Source organism: Cyprinodon tularosa, unplaced genomic scaffold, assembly GCF_016077235.1.
Source record: "Cyprinodon tularosa strain WSP-4 unplaced genomic scaffold, ASM1607723v1 ctg205, whole genome shotgun sequence".
In the NCBI taxonomy this organism is placed as follows: Eukaryota; Metazoa; Chordata; class Actinopteri; order Cyprinodontiformes; family Cyprinodontidae; genus Cyprinodon; species Cyprinodon tularosa.
Window position 1 is genome coordinate 50,359 of NW_024038756.1, and position 10,950 is coordinate 61,308.

Sequence of the window (10,950 nt, forward strand, 5' to 3'; positions counted from 1 at the left end):
CCAGAACTCACCCTTGTTCCGTCAAATACAATATCACTGTTTATTGTAATACAGCAGTGCAGAGATGTATGATTCCAGAATTGAGATCCTGCATTAACAATGGCTTGTGGTTTTCCTACCATGTTTGGAAAATCTTTTTTAAAAAATTACTGTTGAAAGCTTTCTCTGTATCTAAAACTGATGTAAGAAAATGTGAGTGAGCTATTAATCTGTGCAGCGTACATTTAATTTGGACTGGAAAATGCAAGAGCCATTTGGAAATGTCTGATTTAAAATATAGGATTTGAGGGTAAAAATAAATAAGAAATCAAAAAAATCTGTTGTTCTATATTTAGTGGTGAATATGTTTGGTGGCCTCTAACTTAAATGTGGCTTGAGGTTTTAGCCCTGCTTTGTCAACATAAGTGTCACTCTGTGGTAGCTGTGGACAACAGCGGTCTTTGATACTGGGCTCCTCATCCTCCATCTATCGGCAACAAAAGCAGAATCAGAAAAGCCCACTAAGCTTTTGAAATATAAATGTCACAATCTCCATGATCAGCCAGGAATACATCCTAGAAGAACAAAGGTCAATTATGTTCAAGAGAATGCCCCTTAATGATTCAGAAGTGATATTAAAATGTTGTGATCTGTAGTTTTAAATACAGCAGTAAGACCCACCTAGACCAAGACATTTTGGTAATCAGAATTGCATGGCAAAACCACATAATCAATAACTCTTTATAATCCTGAGTCCGTACAACAATGAGCTTTGAAACAAGATTTCAAGAATGTCCATTTCGTCCAAGAAAATGTAACTAACAGCAAACTTTCTTAACTAAAATTTTGGGAAAAAAATGGAAGTTTAAAAATGGCTCTATGATTATCAAACACTATGATTAAAAGCAGGTTTCATTAGAAAAGGTTGCACGACTACTGCATGTTAAAATTGTTAAGGCACCACATTGGAAGACAGACAAAAATTGAAATTAAGGAATTTTATTGAAGGGGTCATAGAATGCAAAACCAAATTTACATTGTCATAGATGAATAACGATAGTATAGTGGGTTAAATGGACGTACAGAGAAGTTCAAACCCCATTGACACCTCCTTTCTATGCAAATCTCACAATTCTAAACTTCCACTATAAAACGGGCGAATTCAAACGAAGCCCCGAGTTGACATAAACTCAGGGATGGTGCCTTATTTGGTTCTGGCCAGTACTTGGCCCTGAAATTGATGTACAGACCAGCCCACTGGTTCACAGCCCAAGAACATGAATAGAGGTAGATGTAAGACACCAGTTTAGCTATTTAGACAACAGTTGGGTTTACTCCTACAAGAATTACTGTACAAAGCAGGCAGTTTCTCTATTGAAAATAAGCCAGAACCACGGGCGTAAATGCAGTGTTCCAGGCTGCATGGAGAAAGGGGACATTTTTCAGTCTTCCCAAGAATCCGAAGACTCGACAAGCACAGATTATTGCAAAGTTTGATGCTTAGCTGTTCATTTGCTCTAAGCATTTTACCAAAGACAGCTTTCAAAATCTTGGACAGTTCAAAGCAGGATTTGCTAAACTATTTTTACTGAAACCAGGGACTGATCCGACCGTAAGGCCATCACAACCGCAAGCTGTAAGTATGATTCTGTCACTAGGCTGTTGATGGCAATGCTGGCATATCTAGGGTGACCAGATTTGGGTTTCTGCTGCTGGGCCGCTGACTGGACCAGACCTCACCAGAGAGCCATGAGCCGCCCGTCCTCAGTCAGAGGAGGGATGCCGGGGGCCGCCGGTGTCCAGGTTACCGTCACTGGGTAGGGTCCGCTGGCTCCCTGCCCCCGTCCGCTGGGGTTCAGGGACCAGCTCTGGAGCTGACGGCTCGCTTTGAGTGCCCAATGTTTTTCGACTATGTATGTATTAATATATATATATATATGTATATATATATATATGTATATATACAAATAGAAAAAAAACATCAGTAAGAAAAATAAATATAAAATACACAGAGCAATGAAGCACAAACAAATACAAATTATTAAAATTCTGTAAAAATAGATGAGTTTTTAAAAAGATTTTAAATCAGGTCAGGTCAGGTGAAAGAGTCTTTCTAATATGGATGGGAGATAGCTCCAGAGTTTCGGAGCTAAAAAAAAAACTCCTTTAAACTTCTACCTTGTTCCTTAGGCTTAAAATGATACAGCTTGTTGTGCATTCAAGAAATATTAAGAAATAAAATCAAAATTCAAACGGATGCTGAAAAAAAAGTCCTCTCTGTCACGCTTCTATTGGACAATTGTTCTCTTCATTACTCCATTCTTCATCTTTTTTTATTTTGAAGATTTGCTTCCCCAAAGCTTCTACATTCAAATCTATTTTGCACTAAAAGACAAGCTTAGGATATCACTTCCTAATTGTGTTCTTGATTTGAAATAGCTTTTTTTCTGAGGGAGAACATTCCTTAGACATGATTAGGATTTTTTTTTGTCTTGAAAATATTATCCTTCTTCCTTGGAACAAAAGAAATTGCAATCCATTTCCAAGTTCCAGTCTAGCAAAGGAAATAATGAATAAGCATTTGGCCACATAGGTTAACTTTCCTCCCCCAAATTCATGATAAAAAATGGTTTTGACAGAGATCCTGAAGAGAGACGGGGCTATATTTTAAGGCCAGGCCTTAAGCAAGAAACCATTCAATTTAAATAAGCACTAATAATTCTCTGAAAAAGAGACATGTTTTGTCTACATATAGATTTTTAACCAAATACAAATTGAAACACATTGATCCCCAGTGAATCTGTAAAGAACTTTTCACACTTCCATGCCCCAGTCTTGTTTATTTAAATCACTGATGCCCAGGAAAATAACATTCATATCAATAAGTGTGTAATCGCCTCATTGAAAGTCGTATTATTAAAATAAAAATAAGAAATTCCCAAAAAATACCACATTATAAAAAGCCTGTGTTACCTTTTTTTATGGAGGTTTACTTTTCTGGATGTTTGAGGAAGTTTCTAAGAAGGTGGAAGGTTCATCCTACAGTAAAGAACAAGAACAGAACTATTGATCGGTGGCTTTGCTGCAGAGGGAAAAAAAAGCACATGCGGTGTTTCTCTTCTAAAAATGAGATTAAGGTTTTACATGATGGATTCAATTTCCTGTTTGGGAATAAGGAATCATAACAGAAAGGTCAAAGTTTTTACCTGTTCCTTTGAATTCTGAAGAGAAGGACAACTGTAAAACTGAATCCCAGTAAAAAAAAAAGGACTGGCCTCTACAAGGGATAATACCCACTGGTTTCTAAAGGATTGAAAACAAAAAAAAAGAAAATAATTTTCTTGCAAACATCTTTTTGATATTCTTTGTTGTGGATTCTGCAAACTATTTTAAATGCATTGCAGCAATATAGAGATAATAAATATAACATTTATCATTAATGGGCATGTTGCAAGAATATGGTACAAAACCAGAGTTAAATGCTTCTTAAAAATATAAAAAATGTCCACAGAACATTATTGTCCAGGTGCATAGTATTTATATTGTAAAAACACTTTAAAGCACATTTTATTTGTTTATTTTTTTAACTCTTTGCTATTATGTTAGTTTTTTTTTTTTTTTTTTTTTTAAGGTCCACATTTGTGCAACCATTATTTCTATAATCATTTTGCTGCTGTAACACCAGAATTTCCCCATTGTGGGACAATAAAGGGATTCTCTATCTCTTATTTTTTAACATCGTCATATGACATTTTTTCGCTAGAATTAGATTCATTACTTCATCGCTATGAATACAAGATTTTTACTAGGGTTAAGCAAGATCTGGGGAAAGGTGGGATGGCAATTCTCTGCCAATAGGCAAGGCAAGGCAAATTTATTTATACAACACATTTCATGCACAAGGAAACTCAATGTGCCTTACAGCAACACCGGCAATACAATATATATATAAAAAATACATATTATATATTAAAAATAGTTAAAATACAGTCAGTCGCCATAGGCAACATTAAATAAGCTTTTTTTACGTCCTCTCTGGGGCTGTTCCAGACCTTGGCTGCATGAAACTGAAACGCAGCCTCACTATGTTTATTGGTGACTCTAGGGACCACCAGGAGACCTCTCCCTAAGGATCTCAAGGCCTGAGGTGGTTCATACGTTTATAGAAGTCAACAAAGTTAGTTCCATGCCCTGGTACAAAGGGAGGACAGAGGGAATGGAATAAAATGGCCCTGTCTAATTGATGTATGTAATAACTCTGGTCAAAAGGTTGGTGGAGGATTATGATATTTACACCTGATTAGTTTAGTTAAAATGCCAAATTTAAACACAGTCATGATATGAAGAAATCCCATACCGTAATACACCAATTATTTTTTTATTTGGAAAGGATTTGCTTTTAACAAGGTTATATGATTATTTAAATCTATCATACTGTGCTGGTAACAACTAACATGTTCTACAATGTTGTAAATAATTGAGGATCATGCAAAAAAATTGAAATGTTTTAGAAAAACTAAATATAACCAAAAACTCATGACATGGCAATGTCATGTGGTTGTTTACTGCAAAATCAATTTCCTCCTGAGTTAGAATTGCAAGAAATATATATTAGGGTATTAAAATTACATTAGACTTCATGCCTTGGCCTCATCTTTAATGACACAATTGTTTTTTATTCTTCTGTCACTCTATATAGAGTTTTAGCAGTCCATCAATACTGTAGCTCTAACATACATAACTTTGTTCAGATAAATATCCTAAAAATAACCATCTTTGTGTTGTGATTCTATAGGCCCACCAATCAGGGACGCCATATAAATGTTGTGATACTATAGGTAAATTCTTTTCCCAGCCCGCTGGGAATTTATGTTTCTGATACTTTAAGATGTTTATTGCCCTCCCCTTTAGGGGTGGTAAAATATCTTCTTTAATCAGATATTATTTCAGCTGTTATATAGTGTTTATGACACACAGTCCTACTAACTGTGTGTTAGAACAATAGATGAAAGAGTGATTCGAGCACTAATCATGGTCAAACAGTTATTTCTGCACATACATGGAATAAATTCACCACAACTTCTGTTCAAAAAATAAGATTTTATTAACAAAAATCATTCAGCTCCAAGTCAAACGTATTTTAGTTTAACACTCTCAACTAAGACTAGTAAAACTCAACTCAACTAAACTAACTACTACGTACAAAGAGGAAGGGGAACATGGTTGAAAAACATATTACAGTTTAAGATGGATTTTGTGTTTGAAACCAAAGTTTATCTGGAATAATTTGGGATATGATCAAATTAGCTTTTCACTAATTTTAAAGAGATTGGAATGTTTTCAGACCAATTCACAATGCAAATCCATGAGGTGAATAAAACATTATGTGGCCAAATAATGTTTTATTGAATGATTTGCTTAATCAAGAACCAATAACCTTTAGCTAAATGATTCTTTACCTTCCTTGAAATAGCTAGCAGCGAATAGACATCAGGATTCCACCAAATGACTCTTGGTCAGACTTGGTAATGGAAATGTAATGAATATCTGAGGAACACATGAACACTAATGCTATATCAGTGTTTAAATCCTTAGTGAATAAAACTTGTCTAAGCTTTAGCAACAGCTCAACACATATCCCTGTAGCATAGCATAGCATGCAGTCCATTCTTTAGCATCAATTATCGTTGTCTTTACTCAGCAGTAAAACACACGATATGATTAGCATCATCAAAAGACAGATTGCTTGTTCTGTCCCTAATCATGCCAGACCTGCAAACCTTTTTTCATGTCCATTTGGAAAGCTTGAGTTTTATCCAGTTTGCAGCTCTGCAGTCAGGGACTCATTGTCTCAGTCTCACAGCAGGGGTCCCCTCAGTCACACCCCCAGGGCATGGTTCTCATCCAGTTTGGCTCTGTAAGTTCTAAAACTCAAGAGAAATTTGTTGCTAAAGTTCTGTTTGCAGCAGTTCGGTTCTGAAAAGTTCTGACTTATCCTTGATGGTTCTGGGGATCTGGTTCCCCTGGGGCCCGCATCTCCACTGTGGGCCACAGTGGGCCCCAGCTTTGAGCGCAGGAGCAGAAGAGGCAAAAGAGAGGTGCTGGAGCGGAAGAAGCAAAAAGAATCCTGTGTGCTCTGTGGTTTAGTTCTGTCCTCACAGAGGGGGGTGGTGGTTGGTCACACCTCTGTGACTTACATGTGACTTGCTTGTGGCTGCTTTTGCTGAAAAAGCGGGGGCTGCAGAAGTCCCCCAGCTGTTATTCACCAAAGCTGCATTTTCCTCCTCTGGTCATCCTATCAAGATGAAATATGGACAGTCGTTCCCAATATCCAAAAAGTATGATTATGGCATATGGCACAACATTTGTAATACTTTGAAACACTTTACTTACCCAGGCCGCCTTAATTCCATGATATAATACATACTATTAATCAAATAAATTTGGTGAGAGGCAAGAGTGCACAAAGATCTTGGACAGAAGTGACTGAAATGGTGGCGAGGAGGATGAATGCAGTTCAGTTCATCCAAAGCTTGGAGTAAAGTCCCTTCAAATGCTTTCTAGACATACATGAATATCTCCTAAATTCCATTTAGGATTATTACTTCACATTGAATATGAGAAACTAACTCCTCAGTCTTTTTCTCTGTATAGTTTTCCTTTCGTCCCAAAACTAATCAGCTACGTACTTAGGATGGTGTTGGTGCCATAAAATCTTTTATATCTCTCCACTTGTTAAAATATAGAGTATGATGCATCATAATAAGTCAAGGGTCCGTTATCAGATTCTGGGCACTGTTTTAAGAAGATTATTCTACTTTGCTCATTGATAGAGTGTTAATCCAGCCCTGAGGATCTGATGTAATTGAGCTTGACACAAAAAGGCAGATTACAGCAGAGAAACGGAGGGGCTCACCTGTTCTTAAAGTGGTGTTTCTTTTCATCACAGAGATAATAAAACCTTTATGACGGAAGTTTGTTTTCTGTGTTGAGTGTCAGCTCATAAACTCCTGCCTGGTCTTCTGTCACTGGCTAGAACTTCAGGGATTAGTTCTTGGACACATGCTTGTTATCCTTATATAAAGGAAAAACAGAAGTTAAACAGAAAAAGTTCTGGAAAAAAAATCAGGTGGTTAAATGGTTAAAGAGATTTCTTTCCTTCTGTTATTGGTATATTTGCATGTTTCCATTACCTTGCTCCATCTGTACTTTGCAGATGAGTTTACTGTGCAATAATTAGTTGCATTGTCTCATAAATGGAACTTAACAACTTAACCTGTACTGCACATTATTTTGTTCTGTTCTGAAGAGAAAATGAGACGCAAATTTAAATATTTAAAATAAAACAGGAATGCCACAAAACCGTAAAAGTTTTATGGTAAACGGTAAACGGTAAACGGCATGTACTTATATAGCGCCTTTATTCAAGTTAGAAGACTTGACCAAAGCGCTTTACACTACATTCATTCACCCATTCACACACACACTCACACACTGATGGTGGCAAGCTACATTGTAGCCACAGCTGCCCTGGGGCTCACTGACAGAAGCGAGGCTGCCGTACACTGGCGCCACCGGGCCCTCTGACCACCATCAGTAGACAATGCAGGTGAAGTGTCTTGCCCAAGGACACAACGACAATGAAAGTCGGAGTCGGGGCTTGAACCGTCAACCCTCCGATTACAGGGCAAACTCCTACATCCAACGCCACTGTCGCAAAAACATATCCCATAAAGAAAATTCGATGCAATACTGTCTTGACTATATATTTTCCATTTTTATTTAATACGTTTGGGTTAAGTTGAAATCCTTATAAAAGCAAAAATGAAGCAAAACCAATAAAACTCTTGCTTTAATCCCAAATAGAAAAATGAAATAAAAAACAACTTAATATGATCATTATTCTTACACTAACATGATAATAAATCCTTAATGAAAAAAGAGCTGATGACGAATAAAGCTGAAATTAAATATTTATATTGTGCATGCATCCAGGGACTCTGTAACTGTTTATGATGAAGCAAATAGACTTACCTCTCACTGTTAACGTTGTTTCATTGGTAAAAACACCAAAAAGCAATGTCTGAACTTCACACCTATAGCTGCCATTGTCCCATTTGTTCACCCAAGGAAGTTGGAGATCTAAACCAATTAACTGCTGTTTATCATTTGTCTTTACTTGGCTGTACATCTTAGGCCAAAAATGATGCTGTCTGTATATTACGTTGTACACAGCAAGCTCTTTTTTTTTTCGTTTTTCATCCATTTAATTTCGATAATCTTGGTATCAGTGGCAGCTTTCATCAAGCAAGGTATGGTAACGTCATGGCCCACCTCAACTTCCATTGTTTCATAGAGAAACAGCTCATAATTATTGGCCCATGTTAGATAGATCAGATCATACTGAACAATAAAAAAGGAAAGAGACAAAAATCTGTTGCACGTTAGAGTAGGGAACACACGTTTCTGAGCAATAGGATGCACAGCCATTAAATAAAAAATGATTTACTGTAGAAAGCTATTTTCACCAAAGGTCAATAAAGACTTCTATTTCAATAGCAATGGTCCTATCATTGCTCACACATTAACAACATCATATGTGCATCCTTATTGCTGCTGGGCCCCTGGCAGCTCAGAGCGGGACAGAAAGAGACTGAATAAGCTGGTAAGGAAGGCCACTTCTGTCCTGGGCTGCCCTCTGGATTCGGTGGAGGAAGTGGCTGAAAGGAGGATGCTGTCCAAACTCACATCCATCATGGACAACACCTCTCATCCCCTGCACCAGACTGTAGAGGAGCTGAGCAGCTCCTTTAGTCAGAGACTTAGACACCCTGTCTGTAAGAAGGAGCGCTACCGCAGGTCATTCATTCCTGCTGCCACCAGACTCTATAATAATGCACTATAACCACAATAACTCCTATATTATAGTTTTTTATTTATTGACTGTGCAATATTCTGTGCAATATGCTGAATGTGCAATATATGTGAATAGAATAGTCATACAACTACCTCACCGTTGTTCCTTACCTACTACACTTTAATATAAAAGTAAATCCACCTGTATATAAGCCATCCGGATTGTACATATTTTTATTTTTTATCTCTTATTTCTTTATTTCTTATTTTTATTTTGTTTTTCATTGTGTGCGATACAGGTACACTTGCATCTTAATCCTTATTTACCTTGATATACTGTATATACCTGGATATACTATATATATATTGTTTATTGTTTATTCTTAATGCACCTTTTTCCTCCTTGTTTGCACCTTCTTTGACTTCTATGCCAATATGTGACAAGTGAATTTCTCCGCTGTGAGACCAATAAAGCTCATCTAATCATCTAATCTAATCTTATTGGATTACCTGAGATCGCAGCAACAAGGATCAGAAAAGAGAACGCTATCCCCAGTACACCCCTGGCCATGGTTGAGTTTGTGATTACAGTCAATCCCTTTTATAGAGGGATTTAGGTTAGTAACATTTAATTCAGTGTCAGCTGAGGTTAAACAGCAGGGCTGGAAAAATGAACACCATGATGTTTTCTAACAGGAAGCCACAAAGAGAAAGCGCATCAAATGTGTAAGGCTGAAGCTTTGAGGTAAATAGTTTTCATGCACAGCAGAACTTTGCATCAGATATAAATCTTTGCAGAGTTTACTGACACTTTGTTATATTGACTAAATGAAAGTATGCAAAACATTAATTAAATTGAGTTGAATCTAAAGTGAGCTTTTTATGCTATGTTGGACAAAATTTTTATTTGAAGCAATATTATCTCAACATTTGCATCATTATTTGTGCCTCTTTAGTGATGTATTTTAATTTATCATTATCTATGTGGCCACTATAGGATTATGTCAATGGAATGTCCTTCTGCTATTTTACTGAAACTGTTCATGCTGTTGGCTGAACTTACAACTTACAACTTTTCACATTAGTGAACAGTTAAAGTTGTTTCTAAAAAATAAAGAAGGTTAGAAACAAATAGAAGTTAAGGCACCAAATACTTTGCCAAAAAAAAAAAAGCCAAAACATTTGGAACAAACAATAAAACCCAGAAATGTTGTTTGTAGCAAACCTTAAGGTTGAAATACTTAGTTTCTCAAGAAGCATAAAAGGAACCTTGTAGGAAACTTAAGAAAAACTCTCAAATCCAAATCACTGTGTTCTTGTTTTAAAAAAAAAAAAAGAACATTTTGAAGTACATTTTTAAGAGTTTAAAAGTTCACAGACTTGAAACTGACAGAAGTCTGCTAACAATGAGTGCGGTTTCCATTTTATCTCAAATCTATGTACGGTATGTGCACATGTGTGTTTATGTATTTGTGTACTGTATGCTGAGAAGTGTATGAGTAACGTGTGTCTGTGTTTTCAGATACTAAATGTGTGTGTGTGTGTGTTTTTGCAGTATGCAGTTGCACAAGCATGCTAGTACACATATGTGCACCAGACTTATATTGTGACAAATGTTTTTTGAGTTATAATCTAGCTTTAACTTTTGCAGATTTATTTTTATTACATAAATGTTTTAGTGTTTCATTCTACTACCTGTCATTACATATTTTGTTAATTTTCTATGAATTGTCGAAGTCTTGTTTGGAGTATTTTTTGCAAATTAGTTATAGCGACAGCCAACACCTGTATACATAGCATATACTGCTTTTAATAGAGCATAGTGGAATGTACCTCTCCCTTTTGATAATGCATTATATACAGGGAGATAATAAATGATTAATAGATTAATATTAGCAATAAACTAAGGACTAAATGATATTGCATTCATGTTGGAGATGTGAAATGTAAAATTCTAACTGCCATTGTTTTTGTCTGATCCCAACACTCGTGAAAGAATTGGGCTAATAATGTAACAGTGAATTTGGGCCAAGTGTTTGGAACTATGTGATAAAAATGTATTGTATGCCCTAAGTAGGTTAATTGGTTTGAGTTTTTAGCCCAGTATTGCGAACA